We start from the raw sequence: 21,487 nt of genomic DNA on the forward strand, positions 1-21,487 counted from the left end.
CGTGCCGGCAGCGTCCGCCAGGAGGCGCGGCGGTCCCGCTCGCCGCTGCCGCCCTCGCGTGGCTCCGGGTCCCGGTCCCGGTCCCGGCAGACCCCCCCACCCGCCCCGCGGGACCCGGCCGGGCCGGTACCGGGAGACCCTCTCCCCCGTCATGAGCAGCACTACGCTCGGCATCCCTTGCAAAGCCTCAGCGCCGGCTCCCGGAGCCCTCCCGCCCCGCAGCTGGCTGCGGAGAGCGGCGAGGGGCCCAGGGCAGCGGGAGGAGCGAAACCCTCCCAGCCAGAACTTCGCTCCCGTCTTCCTCCAGAGCGAAGCGGTCTCCCTTGATCAGACACACCATCGTTAAGCTCTGGCCCTCCTTCCGGGCCGTTTCTTCCAGAGTCCCCCACTACAGTACCTCCTCCAGCTCTTCCCCACCCCCCCCACTTTGCTGCCTGCAGCGCAGTCCCCGTCTCCAGCATTGCCCCAGGACACTCCTCCTCCTCCTTTCCTAATGCCTTTTCCCTCTCCCTCGCTTTCCTCCTCCTCAGTGCAAGAATGATCTCCACTCCCTCTAGGGATAAAAAAAAAAAAAAGGTGCTCGACTCCCCCGTAGATTATTTTTACCTTTCTGAAAGCTCTGTTTGCTAAACCAGCTGAGGTCTTCTCCTGCCAGGAGAACAGGGAACATCTTAATATCCAGGGATATTAATATCCAGCAAACATCTTAATATCAGCACCTCCTTTTGCCCCTCCTTATCCAGGAGTCTCTGACTCCACTGCCTCGACTCTCCTGAAATCCCACCACCCTTTTGGACTTTGCCCTCTTTTCGATCCCTCATCCTCCTTCACAGGAAGCCCTCACAATTTTCTTGAGCAACACCCCACGACCTCTCCAGTTCTCTGTGGATGCACCCAGCGCCGGTCATTGCCCACAGCCTTGGGACACAGCACAATCCCACCTCGCCCCGAGGCACCACCAGGTTCAGCCTTTCCCCTCCCCATGGCACAGCCAACATCTCAGCCAAGACCCTTCCTCTCCCTTCTCTGCCCTCTCCTAAGGCCACAGGTTCCACCATCCGCCTCCCCTTCCACGACCACCCCTTTTAATAACACAGACCACCACCACACTCCATAAGCAGAGCTATCAACCTGCAGCCTCCTCCTGTAGCTGGAGATCCTTCTCTTCCCTTGACTTTTTGCACCTTTCAGACAGTAAAATCTCTAGTTCAGCAGTACACCCTCCCAGCTACGCAGTGCTGAACACATGGAGCAGCTAGCCAGACCACGGATCAGCTCAAAGATGCTCCTCCCCACACCATGTCAGTGCTCCTTGGGCACAAGATGGGACGCATCCAGCTCCCCTCCCTCCCAAGCCAATGGGCACCGACGTCTGAAACCGAGCAGAAGGCGCCTGACAACCCGCCAAAGCTACAGCTCTGCCATCTGTGCCAAGGTCACAAGAACACACAAGCTGCCAGACTGGATCCGACCCTCATCCACATCATCTGGTGTCCTGTCTCCCAGGAGCAGCCGCGCTGCAGCGAGGAACGAGGAATTCTGCAGAAAGCAATTACGAGGGAACATCTTCCAAAGAGTGCGGAACACCAGACAAGGCTGGCTGCAGAGACCGTGGCATCTCCATCACTGGAGATGTCAGAACCGATCACACAGACGTCTGTCAGGAGTAATTCAGGCACAGGTAACCAGCCTTTGGGCAGGGAACCAGACCAGTAACCTCGCAAGCTCCTTCCCAACTGCGCTTCGCACAGCTCTTTGCTCCAAGGGACTGGAAGTTGTTCCTGTAATGAAGCGGGACCATCTATATTCATCCCTTCCCAGAATCCTGGGTTTAACTTCTACTGTAACAATGCCAGATGGTACACCTTCTATAGGGATCTCATATTTTTAAAATATTCTGGCAAGTTCTGGGCTTTAAGGTATCAGTGAATCACAGAAATATCTGCTGGAAGAGATGAGGTACCACACACTCCCCTGCCGAGGTGGGACCAGACGTGCGTGGATCACCCCGACAGGCGTCTGTCTGACCCATCCTTAACAACCTCCCTAAGCCCACTGCAGTACTGCACTGTGCTCGCTGCTCCCATTCTTCCTCCTCCCACGATCTTATCCAAATCCCCTTGCCTGCAGATAAAGCCAATTACTTCTGCCATACCCTTATTGGCCGTGAAGAGTAACAGACTGCATTCTTCCCTACAACCTTAAACGTACTGAGAAACACAGAGTGTTCCCCTCAGCTGGCATCATCTTCACTGTCCCACCGAGGATCGTATTTTTGAAGCTATTATTGTTTTTAATGCATTCCCTTCAATTCTCTACTGTTTGTCTGCTACCTTTTTCTAGATGCAGTGCCAGAACCTGGGCACAATACTCAGCCGGGGCCTCCAGCAGCACTGAGAAGAAATATACATACAACATCCATATTGCTACATCCCAGGAAGATATTGGTCTTTGCTTATGTAACAACATAACGATATTTTTACCTAATTAGCCTGTTAAGAGGCAAAGGTTTCCATATGCTATATACATTGATATGATCCCCTTGGCATTATTCCTACAGAAAGAACAAAAGACATTTAAAATAAAATAGAACAAAACGGAACCTCAGATGCAACTTCTAGTCGCAGAGGGCTGCAGGCAGGGCGCTTGCACCCAAGGAAGAGCTCAAACCCTGCCAGATCTCAACAGCACGTGGGCTCTGGCTGCCTCTTCAGCCACCACAGCTGAAACAGCGACCAAGGGAGGAACTGTTCTGAGAATAAGACCAGGAAACCAGAAGCCACTGCTGTTTAGAGACAGCCATCACTGAAATACGCCCCACACACCTATAAGTGTCTCTTCTTAGGCAGTTTACTCCATGATTATACCGGCTTTGACTGGTGCTGTGTGCATATCTAACGCAAATGAAAGATTACAATTCACCTGCCCGGTGGGAAGGTGGCTGTTGCTGGAGTTCCCCGTGCGACACGCGTCTCCAGAAGCAGACGAGCCCCAAGAGCTGGGATGTAACAGGGACATCGTGCTTTTGCAATCCTGACCTGGGGCAGGTGCCTGGGGACAGAAGCAAGTCAGTCTCTTACCAGTACTTTTATGAGTCACACTCGTGTTACAAACATTATGGCAATGAACATCTGGCTTAAATTAACAAAAAGCCATGAGAGGCTAAACAACAGCTGCACTGGAAGACAGTCCGAAAGTCAGGGAACTTTCCACTGCTGGCTGGTCCCCAGTGCGAAGTTCAGGGTGGAGGCCCGAAACGGAAAAGAAGTCTGAACTGTGACTGGTCAAATGCTCCGCTGCGTTCCTCCAGAGCCCACTGGCACTGGTATTTCTGCTCCAGCTGTCTGCCGAGGCAAAGGTTTTGTTGCAAGGGGACGTTCAGCCTGGAGGATGGGACAGCTGCATTCACCATCCCACCTGGGTTTGAAGGTGCTGTCACTCTGCAGAGGCGCCCAAGTCTGGGAGACCCACTGCAGCAACCCACACGTCCAGCATGGACGAGGGACCGGTGCTGCAGCATCTAAGAACGCTTCAGCAGCTGGGAATGGAGGAATGAGGTTCCCAGCACAGACAGAGCTATAAGTTTTCAGCACCCTGGCAGCAGGCAGATGCCAGCAGCAGACCAGGAGGACAGGACAGACGTTAGCCAGCCCTAGGACCTATGTGCTAGCAGGGCTGCAGAGTACCTGAGGCCAGCAGCCCCATGCAGACTGTGCCGGCGGCGGGACCGTGGGCAGGAGACCAGGTTTAGTACCGCTACCCAGACGGCGCTGCCAGGAGACAAAGAACGGACAGGGTGCAGTGACAACACCGCACTTGTGCCAGGCTGGGGGATGCCCAGGACCCCCGGCACACGCTCTCCAGCCTGACCCATGAAACCGGAGAGAGGCTGGAGCAGCAGAGCAGGAGGGCTCCATGCAGGGCCACCGGCCGGCGGCCGAGCCCATCCACAGCTGCAGGAGGACCCCGAGAGCCATGCCAGGACCGTGCTGGAGCTGCCAGGCTCTGCAGACCAGCTCCAGCCGGCTGCACCGCGCACCAGGAATACTGATGAGGCTCTGCTCAAACAGGGAGCGTCCGGGGGCGCAGGCTCCGCTGCCCGGCCATGGGGTGTGCAGCGCCACAGCCCCCGCAGGCCCACGTCACAGCCCGCGCTGCCGTACGCAGCGCCCAGCCCGGCTGCCAGCGCGTCAGCAGCAGGCAGCGCGGCGCAGCCGTCACTCGGGGAGGCGGTGGTGGGGGCAAAGCCCTGCCTGCTGGCCCCACAGGGCAGGGACAGAGCCGTCCTCTGCCCTGACAGGAGGAAAGAGAAGGAGACGGAGGTGTTTCCCTGGACCCTGAGCGGAGGGACGCTGCTGTTCGCAGCTGAGTTCAGCCACAGCCAGGCCCTGGGTACAGTGGTGGGGCTCTGGAGACTGCAAATCACACCAGCTCCACCGTGATAACCCTTTCTGGTCACCCCAACCGATCCGTTCGCAAGAGACAATATCCTCACCCTCTGCACCGACAAAACGTCTGCCAGCCCAGCAGCCCCCTGCAAGTCCCCAGGGTCTCAGACTGGAGAAATGAGGCGTTGCTCCAGGTCCAAGCTCCGTCAGAGCCCCTCGCTGCCCTGCCTGCCAGCTGGAGCCCCTGCACCCGCCCGTGCCCCCTCCCTCTGCCCTTGCCCCCTTCGCAGCCCTGGAGCCGAGGGTTTGACACCTGCAGGCCTGACTTTCGATGGCCTTTTGCAGTGAGAGATCACTCAGAGCAGGCTGTTACCTACAGTTTCCATGGCGAGAGGAGGAACGGGCCCAGCCAGCAAACAGTTAACAAAAGCCAGGAAGTAAACAGAAAAGGCACACAAGAGCCTGACTTCAGCATCAGCTCTCTCCCTCCTCCCACACGCTCTGCACACCCCCAGCTCGGGTCCTGCCTGCAAACCTCGCCATCGATGACGAGGAAATTACCACTTTCTCCCCGCTGGGATCCAAAGCGCTGAAGCAAACCACCTCCTTCCTACCCGCCGTGAGGTCATGCCCATGTCACCCAAACCACCCCGCACCACCCCATCCCCGCAGGACCACGCACGCAGGGCACAGGCACCCTCTCGCCCACGAAGAAGTTGAGCACCAAATGGTCGCCAGCCCACTGGCGAGGGCGGCCGTGCTGCGGACCCGGTAAGGGCAGCCGTGCTGCGGAGCCCGCACCTGCACGCTGCAAGACAGATGCAGAGACGGAGCTTCCTAAGCTGGTCCAGACCCCGATGCCACAGGGAAGCCCTGGAAGATAAGGCTTTGAGATGTTATCTCCCGGGCGTAACAGAAGATCAAGGCAGCGATCACTTCTGCTCATTAAACCACCCCCCCCGGGCACTTCTGCAAGCAGGGAAGTTAATACCAGCGTTCTGACTAAGTCTCAGCCTCTGCTTAGCTGCAGTTAGTCTGGTACCTCCGCTCCAAGCCACGGGGCAGACTCGCCGTAATGCCAATGCAGGCACCAGGCTGTTCCCAGGCTGTATTTACGCAGTCCTTCCGTGCTCCTCACCGGCCTCGCAGGAGACGCTCGAGCAATGGCTGCAGGTACGAGCAGACTCAAGGTGATTAGGCTAGACATTGTGAAATCTCCTTGGTATTTTGAAATCAGAAGACAGAAGCCCATGTGAAAATCTGGGAAGAGGACTAAAGGAGACCTCTTCAGGTTCTCAAGCCCAGCCCTTGCCCTGGCTTTAAAATCCCTCCCATAATCATCATTTACGACACTGAAAATTCTCTAGCTTATTCCAAAAGCAGCGCAGGAAATAAGTGAAAAGAACAATACCAAAGGGGTGAAACTAAGAGATGGACAGTGTAGAAATAAGACTCAGAGGACAGGTAAATAAATCTGGAGGTCAGGAGGAGAACGCAGCCTCCTGGCCAGGAGATGGAAGAGGCTGAAAAATCCCCCCCTGCCTTGACAGAATGGCAGAGATCCTGCAGCAGCCTACGAAGGACGGCCGCAGAGCCAGCTATTCGGCGGATCAGAAGGGCAGAAGAGACCTCCAGACCTTACCAGCTGAAGGCCAGCCCTCACAGAAAGGCTAGACAGTTTGCTGAGAGGATTAAAGCCAAGAAGTCTCCCAAGGAGGGAACTGCACAGGGGAGAAGCCCCTCTTGCCGCTTCCCCATCAAGCAGCTGGCTTGGGGCAGCGCTCCCTGGCCTCGCTGGGGCATCAGGACACCCATGCAAAGCGCTGCCTGCAGCGGGAAGGAAACTAAACCCTTCCCGGGTACAGAAAACCTCAAAAATGAAACAGTCCTGCCCCACAACTGGGGGAAACCAGCTGTGCTGAACACTGATGCTGAAGAAAGTCTGTGCAACGTGTGCAGACCCTGCCACTGCCCCCGAAACACCCTGCCACCTTTGCCCTGCGCCTGTGAGGCCAGGCAGCACTCGTCCCACCAGGACAGATTAGGGGCCGAGGCTCAAAGGCCACACGGCCACGATGCAGCGCAGCAGTGTGCAGCAATGCACAAGTACGGCCTCTCTGCCCCACTTCTCATTCTATCTGAGCTGTCTTTTACATGTGACCGCAGCATTGTCACATTCACACGCCCAGCGGATAAGGGACATTCCTACACCCGTATGAAAAGCTCCCACCCTGGCAGAGGATGGAGCCTGGATCCCCCAAGCCAGGTCTGCACCGACCGGACAGACCACCCGTCCTCAGGCCCTTCTCATTCTGTTGCATGCAGCATTGCTCAGACACCACCAACAAAGTGCACAGGAATTACAGGAATAGCAGACACCAGCAGAAGGTAAGACTGGAAAGGCATTCAGCTCTACAAAAAGGAGAGAAGCCCAGAACCCCAAACGGGACGTTCCCAACAGAGCTTCCCAAAGCTATCTGAGACCGGTCCTCCCTGGAAAACATACAAAACAAATACCCTGTAAGAAGCCATGAAAAGGTCCTGCCCTTCTTCCCTGTTCCCTCCAGGCACCTGCTCAAGAACAAGAGAGGAGGTAAAGGAAGTATTTTCAAAAAACAAGCTAAAAAGCCACAGAGACTGGTAACAAGATGAGATGCTCACATGGAACTAAGCACCCCAACAAATGCCTTCAAATACCATTTTACCTAGTGCTTCTACCTCATCAACCTCCCAAGGAACAGCTCAGTGACTAATAACATCAGCACACAAAGGCAGAGATTGTTTTGCCACAAACAACAAGAGAGTCAGGGGTGAGAGCAGCATTACTAAACTCTTCTGCATCACACCTGGTGCAGGGTAATTACAGCACTCTAGCCAGCAACAAAGTTCTCTAGAAAAGCCAAACCAGCTTCCTCCCTGCAAAACAGGCCACAGACCCTATGTTTTAGCTTAAACTCTCATTAGCAATTGTTTTAGAAAAGGAAATATAACTCTTACGATGTTAAAAAACGTAGATGTCATCTGACATATGAAACTAACATGTACAACAAAATGGTATTGGTGAGAATATGCATTTCATTAAACCCACTCACATCTTCAGGTGGTGCAACAAGGACCTCAGAGCAAGCCAGAGCCAGCCTCGAGCCCACAACGCAGCGGCATCCTGCAGCAGGTGCCGAGCCAGAATCCCTGCTGCAGGCTGGACAAGGGTTAGATGTCTCCTCCTGGCTCCTGCTACCACCTAGGTACAAGGGTCCCAGGCTTTGACATGGGGAGCCCAGAGAGGGAATTCCTGCACAGGTCTCGGCAGGCAGGTCAGCATCTCCTCCCACTGCCCTCCCCATGGACACACGGCTCACTCACAGGGGCATGGGGCAGCTCCCTTTGACGATCCATCCACGCTTACAGTTGAGTTCAGTTTTATTTTCATTACCTGATTGCCCATTACCTAACTTAACTTTAGGTGGCCTTCCAAACACCCACCAAGCCACGTGGTCATCATCCTCAGCTGACAGAAAACTATAAGGCATTTGCAGAACGTGAACTTCAACAAAACATTTCATACAGTGAAAAGGGAAAAAAAAAGTTAACGTGAGAAAGGTGGATATTAGTGTAACAACTGTGAAGTTTTCATCTACAGGTTAAATAGACCAAGCGCTTTCAGGACATGGGCCCACCACCACTGAACCTCCAGTACCTCTGGCTGCTTGTATTTGAGAAAATAGCTGAACTCTTCACTGCAGTGTGCAGGCTGTGACCCAAAACTGCCTCCATGTCCAGGACAAGGGAGGTGGCAAACGCAACACCAGTGTTGTGGAGCAGGTCAGGGGGAATCCCAGGAACCCTGGACCAGCCAGCTAACATCCATAATGGGAAAATCGGTGAAAACAACGATGAAGAACAGAGCAAGCAGAAAAATAAATAGATGTAACGTCCTAGAAAAGAATCAGTATGGATTTTGCCAGCGGCTTTCACACTTTGCAGAAAGATAGCACCTCCTTTTGAAAGTGAACAAAACCATCTGAACTCAGGAGATGCAGCTGGTCCAGCTGCACTGTGGACATCCAGTGACAGCCTGACCAGGTCCCTCTACCGAACACTTTCAAGTTTCTCTGGAAGGAGAAGGGGAGCCCTTGGGTGGATAAACAGCTGGTCAAAAGGGGAAGAGGACCGCCAGAAGGCCACTGTCTCAGTGAAGGAGGTCACCAAGGCAATGCCAAGAAACTGGTGCTGGGAGCTGTGCTCTTCCGGACACCCATGCCTGGTCTGGGCCAGGGGCAAGCGGTGGGGCGATGGCTTCGGCGGGGAGCACTACACTGCCGAGGGCATCAGTCCTGGGCACCTGCGGGGCAGAGCTGCCCAGCCTCCTGGGAAAAGCAGCTGGGCCAAGGAGGAGCGCTGGGATTCAAGGACGGCCATGCCCATCAAGATGAGGACCCTGACTTCACAAGCAAAACGTGGGTGCTGAGCCAGCTATTCCTGCCCAGGCATGGAGCCCTCGGCTGCGACGGGCAGCTCGGCCACAGTCGGACGTGTAATGGCACGGAGGAGGAAGAACAGGGAATGGGACAGAGAGCACCATTACAGCACTGTATAAAATCCATGCTTTACACCCACCCTGAATGCCGTGTTCTGGTCCCCAACTCAGTACAGACATGAAGAGCTTCAATGAAACGAAAAGAGAAGGATCTGTCAGCCTAAGGAGGCAGCCGAGGGGGGTGAGACTCCCAGTCTACAGCTGGATCTCCAGAGCACTGCACACGTGAGTAAGAAACAGTGTCTTCCAAGAGAAGAGTTGGGGAAAGTCAGATTAAACTGGTGCGTTTCGAAACAAAGCGAGGCACTTCTTGACATGCCGTGCCATCAGGCTGCAGACTCCCTGCCACAGGAGGTTGTGGACACCCAAAGCTGACCCAGTTCCCAAGCAACTAAATGAAATCACAGAAGAAAATCTAACCAGCATTATTAAATCTGCAGACACTACCACTGGCACAGGAGTCCCTCAGCCATACACCACGAGATGCTGGGTCAACCAGGGAAATTTACTATAAGCTCCTCTTGGTTTCATCCGATTCCTGAGGCATTTGCTTTCAGACATCTTCTAAGAAGATACTGGGCTAAACCGAATTTTGGTCTGAATCAGCACAACCTTCCTCAAACAGACCCTCTGACCACCCTCATAACCCATTTCTGCTCCTATTTCCATCAAAGTCCTCTTCCCCATAGCAGGCATCGTCCAAAGCCTCCTGGAGGAAATCTCAGTCATGCCTTACACAAGGACACTGCTGTTTTCATCTCACATATTCTCCCTATGTAGCGCAGGGCTGCACTTGCGATTTTGATGGATACGCCACTCAGTCTCTTGCTCCAAGAAATGCCACAGCCTAAACCAACCCAGGCTGTGACTTCAGAGTGAAGAGTACAGCACGACTTCAAGGGAAAATAATACCAAGTAAGCCAAACTCCCATTGCAGTTTATTAGCCTGGAGCTCTAAGTGAACTTTCTCCGCAATCCTGGGAGTCTCAGACCCAGCAGCTACCAGGTAATGAGTTCCTCAGATCCCTCCGGCCCTGGGGATCACCCTGCCCTCACAGCAGCACAAGTCGGATCTGGGTTTTCCAGGAGAGACAGACCAGAGAGGGGCCCAGCAGGAACGTGCCCAGGAAAATGGAGACCACCGGCTGACCAGGGCCACGGACCATCCAGAGCAGAGGGGAGGAGAAGGCCAGAAAGCCCATCGATCTTCACCCGAGCAGGGCTGCAGAACCAGAGGCTGCAGGAGAGCGGTGTCCATTGGACAAGGACGATGCGTTCCAGCACCACACCAGCACAGACCTGTCCCCACAGCCCGGCCAGCCGAGGAGCTCCCCATCTGCTGCTGCTTGGCCGGGACCCCCTCCGGCAGATGGGGTCCCCAGTCACCCTCGGACCACCCCATCCACAAGCATCTCCCAGCGTCACTCCCAGCTGTCACCCAGGATGGGGAAGGTGGGGAGACCCGAAATCCAGAAGCCGAGCGGTGGTTTCTGCGCAGGGCCCTCCCCTGCGCCCGAGCGAGGCTGGGCTGCCGCAATCCTGCGACCCCCAGGGAAGGGCTGGGGAAGCCTCGGCTCCGCGGCAGCTGCGCCTTCTCACGGACGCGCGCCGGGCGCCCCGTGCCAGCGGAGCCCGGCGAGACTCAGACCCCAACGGCAGCGCCCTGCGAGCCTCGTAACTGCGAGACCACGGCGGCTTTTTGAAGGACATCAGAGGGCACCCGGCACCCTGCTGCTGTTTGTGGCCGGCAGTGAGAGGAGGCGATAAAACACGGGACTAAACACTTATTTAGCTATGCTTTATTTTTTAATCCCGCTTTTACTGTAATCACGATCAGAGTTTTTAATGAAAATGTTTATAATGTCAGTTTGTGAGCGGACACCGACAGCACTCAAGAGCTAACAATTGTTTTGCAGATCAACTCCTGGGGTCTCAGGAATGACCAGTAACAACTCAAACTGTTCCAGATCCTGCGTTGTTGCTCCAAGAATAGGAAGAATAACCCTGCTTTCTGGCCAAATTCTAGCTTGTTAATTAAGCCTTCTTCTGCAGGGGCAACTAGCCCAGCCTTTCACGCACTTTCCTCACTGCTTAACGGTTTCCAGCCCTGAAGCAGCTCTCTTCCCAGCCAACTAAACAAATACAGCAAAAACACCACCAGTGTGCCCAAAGCAAGAAAGCATCCAGCATGAGTCTCACCCCAAAGCCACAAGCCATGCTTCAGAGACCCACCGAACGCCAGGACACTGCCAAGGGCCTTCATGCCTTTCTTTCCGTGGGACATCAGCGGGGACGGAGGGGACGTGCAGATGGGGCAGAGGCTGCTGAGGAGCGGCATGGCACAGCTCTGTAACAAACAGCAAGCAGCTCAGGAGGACGAGCAGCCTCTCAGGCTCTCTTCTCTGCTCTGGCCTGGCAGCCAAAAATCTCCCACGACAGCTGGGAGAGCTGCGAACGCGAATGCCTCGAGACCAGCTTTGAGCAGATGTGCTCACCCCTTGACACCCTGCAGCACCGCAGACCAAGGGGTGCGAGACCCGGCTGACCGCCAGCAACCGTCAGGAGCCGAGGCAAGACGGGGCAAGCCTCACGTAACAGACAGCTTTCCCTTGACCCTGCCCTGGCTGCTGACCTCCTGCAGGGCCCCAAAAACTGGCCCTGCTGTCAGAGAGAGGGAGAGAGAAGCTGCCCCACACCTCGGTGGGAAGGATCTCCTGCGGGGACCCTGGCAGTGCCCACCACGAGGGGCAGGGAGAGAGGTGGGCTCGGCAGGTCCGGGCAGAGCTGTCCCAGCCAAGGCCAGCCCCATGAGAAACCCGACTTACGCACGCAGAACAGTGACACCAGCTGCTGGGACACCCACCCACCGATAGGGCTGGCGAGGGTGGAAATCACCAGAGACTGAGAAGGGAGCTGGGACACCAGGAATATCATTCAACCCTCGCCTGCCTGCTCACCAGCCGATCTGCAAACCCACCCTTGTCCTAAGGGACTGCTGTGTCACCCAAACAAAATGCATCCAGCACTACAGCGGATGATCTAACCACCTGAAAGCAGACAGCTGGGAGGCGAGGAAAGGGGTCCAGCCCTCCCTGCCAGCTCCAGAGCCCCTTCCCACCCTGGCACGGCACCGCACTGACCTGCTGATAACCGCTGCAGGGCTGGCTGGAGGGCACCCTGCAGATGTTGCTGCAGATGGGCTGAGCGGGGCCGTCCACAGTTTTATTCTGAGCTTATGATAATCCTTAATCACCCGCAGGCTGTAATGCAGCAGCAAGAGAGGAGCTCTGTATCCTTATGCTGATAGAGCGCTCGGGAGCCGGACACCATTGCCAGCAGATGAGCAAGGGGCTACTGCAGGCAGCCCTCCGGAGAGGGGAGAAGGGGCTTATTCGGGTGGTCAAGCCCCAGTTCCCAGGAGTCAAAAGCAGTGAAGAGAAACACCCTGAAAAAATTCCTTCCTCAAAGACCAAAAAGGGTTACCAAAGGCCCTCCAGTTCTCAAAGGTGAGCTCCCTTCACACCAGCTCATTTCTGGTACAGCTTAGGCAGGTGCGTTGGAAGATAATTCAGATTCAAAGGGAAGCACTCGCGAGCCAGCAGTGCCAGCCCTCCCGTTGCCCATATGACATTACCGCAGGCCTGCGTGCATGCGATTTCATCCCGAGTAAGGCAATGCTTTGTGGAAAATATACAAGCACTTAATTAAAGGCTGCATCAAAACTCATATGCAAAAGAGCCCAAATGAGGACGTGAAGGCAAATATAAATTTTCACAAGGTTAGCTTTCGGAACCAAAATAATGTTTGCTTCATTTTAGCGCAGTTTTCTTCTTATGACTTCTCTCTCTATGTAAAAACCCAAAGTTTTATCTAACTCTGCCAACCCATTTCGCATAATCCAGAGAGCTTGAACTACAAAACCGTGCTACCATGGTACAGCTGCTGCCAGCTGAGCTGCAGATTTGGACGCTGTCATCAGATGGGGATTGCGACCCAGGAAAAATGGCCGTACTGCCAGAGCCCCCAGGCTAGTGCCCTCTTCCTCAGTTCCCCCATACACGCACCAGCCCCATCAGCCCCAGTGTGCAAGGCTGTCCTGGAGGAATTCCACCCAAGCGCCTTTACTCCACTGCCTGCATCCCTGCTCTGCAGCAGCAGTGCTCCTGCACGACACAAGGTGTCCAGCGTGGGCTCCCGGGGCAGGAGAGGCTCTGCAGCATGGGGGGCCAGGCAGGGCGCTCGGCAGGAGGGGAAGGGCAGGTGAGGGAAGGCAGACCCCTCGAGCAGCCTCACCATGCGGTCTGTCTCCATCCACGCACACCATCACGCACACCAGCACCTGGGCGAGAAGAGCTCTGTCAAACACAGGCATTTTGGGTTTCTCCCCGAGGCCTCTGCACAAAGACCAAACCATCAACCAGATGGAAAAAAAAAATAAAAAATAAAAAGAAAACAAAAAAACCCCAAGCCACACACAGCAGAAGGTACTGGCCTCCCACCTGCATTCTCATGTTCTCACAGTCCCCCGGAGGCTCCTGCAGCAACCACAGATGCCTCAGCCTGCGGATGGCTCATCCTCCCCTAAGGGAACGTGCGCCGCATCCCACCCGATGGTCCCAGGAGGGAGCAGCCTCTGTGCCGCTCTGCCCCGTCCCACACCGCTCTGCCGCGCTGACACTCGCCGCTCTCGGCGTCTCATCGCCAACGCAAAGTCCCAGCGGAGCCTGACGAGTCCCCGCTGCCCTGACCGCAGAGACGTGCAGAGGAAGACTTCAACCACACCGGCACTGATATGAACTTCCCGTGCGGTCAGGGCAGGAGGTGACAGCTTCGGTCGCCGCTCACCACCCTGAAACCGGCTGCTCTTTAGCAGGAAGGACAAGGCAGACGTCTTCAGAGCTGAGCTGCCGGGGGAGCCGGGGGGGTGCCGGGATCACCAGCCGTACCGAACCATTCTTCGGGCCAGCAAGAAGACCCTTGTGAGAAGAGCTGTCACCAGCTGTCCCCCAGCACACAGATGTGCGTGAGGAGGTTTCCCCCGTTTGCTGCAGAGCGGCTGGTGACCGACAGGCTGTGTGCTGGTGCAGGACAGAAGGGCGTCCGCCTGTCCATCCTTCACACCGAAGTTCAAGGGCTGCTTCTCCTTGGCCCAGAACTGTGGTGCTCCACCAGCACGGGCAGGCAGAGAGGGAGCCCACCTGCAAGGGAGGAGGAGGACATATGCCCTCCTCACTTCCCAGCAGCAACGGGCTGTGCAAACCCGGAGCTGTAACTGCAATGTAATTGCTGCTTGGGCACAGTGAAGATCCTGCCTGCAGCCCAGCCGAGGGGCAGCAGAGGGGGATCGGCATTATCTCCTTCCGAGCACACTGGCGACCTGGAGCTGGGGCAGGCAGCAGACAGGTGCTGCTCCCAGAGCGGCACAAGGCCATTCAGGAAAGATTGAACCCCCATGAGCATCTGCCCTGGCCAGCTCTGCCACCCCGCACAGCCCCTCACGCAGCCCGGCAGCACCAGATACTCCCTGGCATCTCCTTCCAGCCGTGCCAGGCGAGCAGCTCCGGCTGCAAACAGCTCCCGCTCCCTCGGCTGGGCTGAGCGCAGGGCAGCGTCGCCTCACGGCTCGGCGAAGGAGCGGGAATGGTGGCTCTGTCATGGACTGCCACCCTGCGAACCACACTGGAAGGAGCATTCATTTATGCTCTCCCCAGAGCCAGTCTCTCAAGCTCCCACTAATACACACATCTTCTGAGAGACCCCTGTGCCCAAATCCCCTTCTCTGGACCAGCGCCTGCCCCAAGACCACAGGGCCTCCCAGCCATCCCAGCCAAATCCAGCTGACTTATCTTTAGAAAATCCCATTTGAGATGCCTCTTTGTCCATGCACCCCATGCTGCTGGTGCCTGGTGAGTCCCACGCCGGCCACCCAAAACACCCCTGGCACCCCTGCCACAAGTGGCACACGGGACATCTTCTGCCTGCTCACCTCCCACCGTCCCGCTCCTGGGACTGGAGGAAAGAGGTGACCTTCATATGCCCCCGCTTCGCCCCTGAACTACTGCCCTTACCTCTTCAAAACACCAGCCTTATTTACAGATGGCATCTTTCAGCTTCAGCCTCTAATCACCCTTTTGTCTGCCAAACAAAGGGACAGCTATCAAAATCCTGCTTCCTTAAAGATATTTGTAAGTCTGATCAAGTAACTTCTCAACCGTCTCTATGATACAGCAGGGCTACTCAATTCCCCTTCTATGGGTACATCCTGCAGTCTGACCATTAATTCACCAGTCTTTCTGAATCCTCCCTAGTTTCCCAGTGCTTTTCTTCTGCTATAGACACAGCAGAACTGGGCACTGTCCCAGCAGGGATCATCCCTGTGCCACACCTCCTTCTCTCCCGCCGTGTTCTCTGCAGATAACCACACACAGAGAGAATCCACACTACCCCTTCTGTCCTCAGCACTGCACTGGAAACTCATTTTCCACTGATAAAAGAGCATAGTTCCTCAAGTCTTCCCAGTCTCTGGCTCTCCAGACACTGCCCCCCGCTCTCCCACCTCACTGCCTGGATTCCTCCCACTTTTGTCACTTCACATAATCTTTATTAATTCAATCACCATTCTTGATTTTTTTTCCCCAGCAATCGATACAAATGCTAAATGCTACACGGTGAAGAACAGATCCCACAAAACCCACCGCAAACCTAGCTGCTCAAATACAATTTTTATTTACAACTACATACTGAGGTCCTAATTCTTACTCCATTTGACGTTTCACGTTGGCCATAGACTCTTCCTAGTTCCTTCATCAGAAGGCCACTCTGTCCTAAACCAAATATCATAAAGAAGTCTAAACTTGTTATTTAATCATTAACACCTGTACCTAAACACTCTGCTCAGGAGTTGTGATCAGCATTATGGAAAACAGATCCCATCAAACCATGTTACTTGGCACTCATTTCCCCTCCTTTAATTCTTCAGTAATTCAGATTACGTCAGCCACTCCGCTGCTTTCCCAGGGATCGATATCAGGCTAACTGTATCATAAATACCTGAGTCATCCCATTTATCCTATTAAAGGCTGGCACAGCGTTAGCCTGCTCCAGTCTCAGTCATCCTCTCATTCGGGAGCCACCAAGAGGCCAGTGATCAGAGAGCTCCACCGCCAGCTCCCCAAGGGCTGCTGGGTTGCGAGCTACCCAAAGCTGGGAATCTTAAAATACCTGATTTTGGTAGCTGCTGTTCAACACTGAACAACCATTCGAGGGCAAGTATTTCATCTCCCCAAGCATGGGACGGAAACGCTTATTCTGCATGGTTACCGACAACCTGTGCATTTTAGATAGCCATGGATCAACACTGTAGTTAAAAAACATCCCTGTTCCTAACAAACCTCGCAATTCCTGATTGCCACCACCCAAGCTGGATACAGACTGCTACTTGTGTCTTACTCGTTCAGTTTGCTCACTTTCAGTCTTGGTTTATGTTCTGTAATACCAACCTTTTCTCTGTTAACAATTAATAGATGTGCCACCTCTTTTGTATGCCAGGCTGAATTTTGAAATAGTGCAGCCTTCTTCATTAATTGTGGGATTTGGGTGTTTTGGGCACAAACAAGACATTCTTTAGAAATGCATAATTATTGCTTGCATTTTCTATTTATCTTCTTTCTCTTAAGTACTTCGGCTCATAACTTTTTTTTTTCAGCTTCGTGACATCAACCCTTCTAAAACAAATAGTAACAGGCAAGTGTCGCACAAACACCATCACCAGAAAGAGCACTGCATCACTACTCAGCCTTTCAGGGACAAAGAGTCGTGGAGTTACAGAGGGCTGTAAGGTGAAGGGGAACATCCTGCCCTCCTTTCCCCATCCACAGATGATCTGGTACTGAGGAAGGGGCTGGGATGGCTCCCAAGAGCTCCTTTTGGTGGAGGTATAGCCAGAAACACTACTGGGAACCTCCCCCAGGGATGCCCAAGGCTGGCACCATAGTGGTACCACTGGTAACGCCACAACACCAGACCCAATAACTCTGGCATTCACTGTGCGATGCTGCTCACTTCTAAAATCAGCATATGACCAGAGCACCAGAATATTGTCTGGCAGCAGCACCAAGCAGATGCGATGGCGGTTCACACCTCCACCTGACCTCTTTATCTCTTTTGATGTGGTTGGTTCTGTGCTGTGCTGGGGACAAGGTGGGAATGAACAGCACTGAGCCATCAGGGCTGGAGGGAGAGCGCTACCAGGGAGCGAGTGCAACCACCGCCCCACGAACAAAACGCTTCTGGACAGCACGTGGGGAGGTTTCGTGGGGGGAATGAGGATGCCCAGGGCTGGAGTGCTCGCCCAGGAGGAGAGGCTGAGGGAATGGGGCTTGCTCAGCCCAGAGGAGAGCTGCTTTCAGCTCCCCATCACCTACTGGGGTCCTCGAGGTGGACTGAGCCCTGATTTGCACAGGCAGTCAGACTAACGTAGGCATCTAGGAAGAGCTGGCATCGTGTTAAATACTGCTGGGCTGCTCAAGGGCCACAGTGAGCTGTGCTTCAAGAGCTGAGTCCCCTCCACCACCTCTCTCTGCCCACAGCTACCTTCCAGCTTTCCAGTGCTACGGGTGATGAGTGAGTAAGCACACCAGCTCTCTGCTGCCTGGAGAGCTTACCGCAAAACTCAGGAGGCTCCAGGTACTGAAGCACTTAGGAAGGCAGGTCTGGATCCCTACGCTGAAGTCGTCAGAGCAAACACACACACAACTACAACATTCACTCCATCTTTAAACATCTTTGACATCCAAGGCATCCCTGCCCAAACCACAAATCCTCCCTGAGCTGGTGAGCGGCACCGCAGGCTCTGATGCAGGCTGGGAAGTCCTTAAAGCAGGAGAGATTTTCCACATGGAGCCGTGTGCCAGCACCGCTCAGCTCTCCCCGTGCCTCTGCTACCGAAACCTCACTGTGCCACTCGTGCCAGGGAACGGCGGCAGCGGAGACCACGGCGTGCTCCCCAGGACCAAGGCTTCCCTCCTTGGGAGAAATCTGCACTGAAAGGAGGCGGCTGCACAGTTCTTGGAGAAGGAACATAAAAGCTGCTGGAAAGAAACCGCAGTGGCAGCGGCACCTCCCAGGACCGGGATCCAGCCCGCAGCAGGAGCCAGCTGCAGGTCCCATGGCACGGCACGCCGCGCCGTGCTGCCGGAAGGCCAGCAAACAGGAAACCTGCCCGGGCCTCGGACACACAGAGGAACGGCCAGCTGGTTGAAAGGAACTTCAGAGAAAGAACAAATTAAATCAGGCTCAGACAAAAGGCTCTGGTTCACAGAGAAACCTTTGCCCAGCCGGATGGACAGAGCGAGTCTCTCGGCAGGCAGCACGTCCTCATTCTGCTGCAGCTCAAGCTGTGGCAGCCCCAGAGCTTCAGGAGGAGGAAGGTGCTAGAACAAGTGCAGTGTTTGCAGGCAAGCACAAAAAGAACCAGAAAAAAAAAAAATCAGATCAGCTCCAAAGCATTAGTCAGGATAGCAGAAACAAAGACAAAGCTTTATGAAAGGACCTTAAAATCCTGAGTAACCAGGTGACAGAACAGTAGTTGATCGATGTAAAGTGGCATGCTCAGAAAAAAAATTATTTCACATAAACAATAATGAGCTCCAACTTCTTACCACTCAAATGAAATCTTGAGGTTATTCTAAACAACTCTATGAAAACATCAGTTTGCTGCTCAGCAGCAATCAAAGAGGAAACACAGTACTAGCAATTACTAGGAAAAGGATGAAGCACAGAACTGGGAACATCACGATGCTGCCGCACCGATCCATGGTTTGAAGGCTGTGCACCGCTCGAGTGCCATTCCTCACCCTCCCCGGTGCTTCTGACCCAGATCTCAAAAACAGATAGAAGGGAACTAGAAAAGGTACTGAAAAGGGCAGGCAATGATCAAAAGGAGAGAACAGCTTCTATACAAGGAACCTGAAAATGAAGATGGCAGAGGGGGAATGAAGTCTTCCATGTCAGGAGAAGAAAGGAGAAGGCCACCAGGGAACAATTTGTTCACTGTTTCTTCCAAAACACAAACGAGGGGACATCAAATCCAATTAATCAGGAGGCAGGTTCAAAACAGAAAGAGATCTCTTCATATAAAACATGGCTAAGCTGTACAATGCCTTGTCAAGAGACGTGGTGGATGCCAAGCTAACACACACTCAGATGATGATTAAGCAAATTCAAGGAGGAATGCTCCATGCAGAACTATGGAAACACAGAGATGCTGCTTTGGGCTTGGGAAATCAGTGACCGACTAATAGCTCCATGCTGGGAGAACAAACAGCCCGCAGTCCGGCTTGTGTCCCAGCCCCCAGGCACAGGCTGGGTGACAGCAGAGGCCAGGGCGATGGGCTGAAGAGCCCACGGAGCCCCTTTTGCGATGGCATGGAGGGCGGACTCGCCTCTCCTCTCCCCTGAGGGCCTCTGTGTGTGCAGGCAGAACTGCTGGCAGTATCTGTGGTTTAGGTTGTCAAATAGTCACTGCAGCAGCTGAGAATCAGGGCCTTCAAACTTTGCCAAACTAACTATTCAAGCTGAAATTTTCCATGCTTGCTCTCTGCGTTAGGCTGGTATTTTTAGAAGTTTCAGCAAAAGCAACTCAGACATTTCCAAAAATGAGGTTAGGGAAAAATAAGGTAGCTTTGCCAAAGATGTACATTTTTCCAGCTTTGAGTTACTTGAAGAGCTAATCGACCTCCACAGTTCACAGCTGGAACCAAGGGGCTGGCTTGGGGTCATCCTTCGTTCAAGGAGATGATTTTTGCTGTCTGTAAATGCACATCCGAACCCGGGGGGGGAAACAACCCCTCTGAGAGTTGCTGTTCACGCTTCTCAGTTTATGTTGCTGGATGCAAAAGAGACCCCTTGCTCTTAATTCAAACTAATACAGAAGGAACCAGCACACCAGGAAGGCAACTCAGCCTTTGGCTTCCACACGTCAACGACTCAAGCTGAAGATGCACAACAGCCTAAACGTTAGGTTGGGCTACACCAAGATACAGGCTGCAGCAGAACAGTTTCTATCTCAATCTGCTAGATGGCTTCCTTGCTGACAGCCTAAAAAAAAAAAAATTTAAAAATACAAAGAAATACAAAGGCACTTTTGATTTTTAGCACCTCAATTTTTGAGTGCTTGACTTATAATTTTATCGTCATTGCTTAAGTTTATTTGAATGCAATCAGTTGTATTACATACGCAGTCAGGCTTTTCAGCTGAGATCGAGGACGACTCCTACTGAATCCTGTGTATTTTGTCACTGATAACAGATTACAAAGACAGCAGAGATCATCCCTGTGCCATTCAGTTGCACTTGCTGCACAGCACAGGTTAGAAAAAAACCCTCAATAAATTCAGCATCAAAATCATCTCTTATACCTGAGCTAGCACAGACTTTTACCTGCAAAGAAACACCAGGCTTTGATTTGAGGCCTTGCAAGTATTTACTGCATCTCTAGCAAAGTTATTGCAATGGTTAAACACTCTGACAAAAATGAGTACTTTAAAGCTGAATCTGTGTAGCTTTGGGCTCTGCCCAGCGGGTCACATTCTGTCTTCAGCTTCTAAATTGACCTGATTGTTTCTAACACCCTTACTGTATATACTATTAGCCATTTTCCCCAGGCTTTAAATAATTTTATGGCTCTTTTTGTAACTATTCACATTTTTTAAACAATAAAAAAATTATAGGCATCAAAACTACATATAGTACCTGGTGATGGTCTTGTCAAAACCATATAAACGTTAGCCCTCCCTTCCACGTCTGTGAGACAAGTTCCAACTCATGTCAAAAGCCTGCATAGCAGCATCCCGCAGAGGGCTTCTCCCAAACTAACACGATTGGGATGTTGCACAATCGAAACACGGCCAAACTCAAATGCATCTTCTACTGGACTATAAATGATCTATCATTTTATGTAACACCTGGGATGAGTTGGAAGCTAGCAACGTGTGTGTTTAATAACTTCCTTACATTGTACGATGCATAAAATATTGTGCCAGCTTAAAAAAGCCAGGAAAGGTAGAAATACAGACAAACTAATTAAGGAACTGAGAGTTTACAGGGAAGAGTTTATGCCGAAGTTACAGTTCTTACATTTGTGTGATGTCTCGGTGCCCAAAAGACAACGGAGCAAGTCCCAGGAAGGAATGGACTCCTCTTCCCTTCTGACCTTCCACCACAACATGGTCTTCCAAAGTCAGTAAGATGCTATGGCTTAATCTGCAAGCCGAGCAGTAAAGGTCTCTCAAGACAGCAAACAGACCAGTAGGCTCTCTGTGATTCATGTTTCATAGGACTGAATCCCTCTCCATCCACAAGGAGACCATGGTGGCTGTGAGATTTCACGCCATGTCAGCCAGAGCATTACCTTAGACATGGAAACAGGAGAAACGCCAAGGCCAGGGCACTTGGCAAGGCAAGGCAGCGGAGACAGGGGAATGGGCTGAAGGTAGCAGCCCACCTGAGAATGGATCACCTGAGAATGGATCTGCTCTGGAGACACTGGTTTCTCTGGGGCAGCT

The 21,487-nt window shown here is 53.3% G+C and overlaps 1 protein-coding gene across 2 annotated transcripts in view; it reads right to left on the minus strand.

Moving 5' to 3' along the window:
- AGAP3 (ArfGAP with GTPase domain, ankyrin repeat and PH domain 3) overlaps nucleotides 1–21,487 on the minus strand; it is a 152,370-nt gene that overhangs the window by 109,080 nt on the left and 21,803 nt on the right. The gene's annotated exons all lie outside the window — the stretch shown is intronic.

The sequence above is a fragment of the Buteo buteo genome, chromosome 2, assembly GCF_964188355.1.
Source record: "Buteo buteo chromosome 2, bButBut1.hap1.1, whole genome shotgun sequence".
NCBI lineage: Eukaryota > Metazoa > Chordata > Aves > Accipitriformes > Accipitridae > Buteo > Buteo buteo.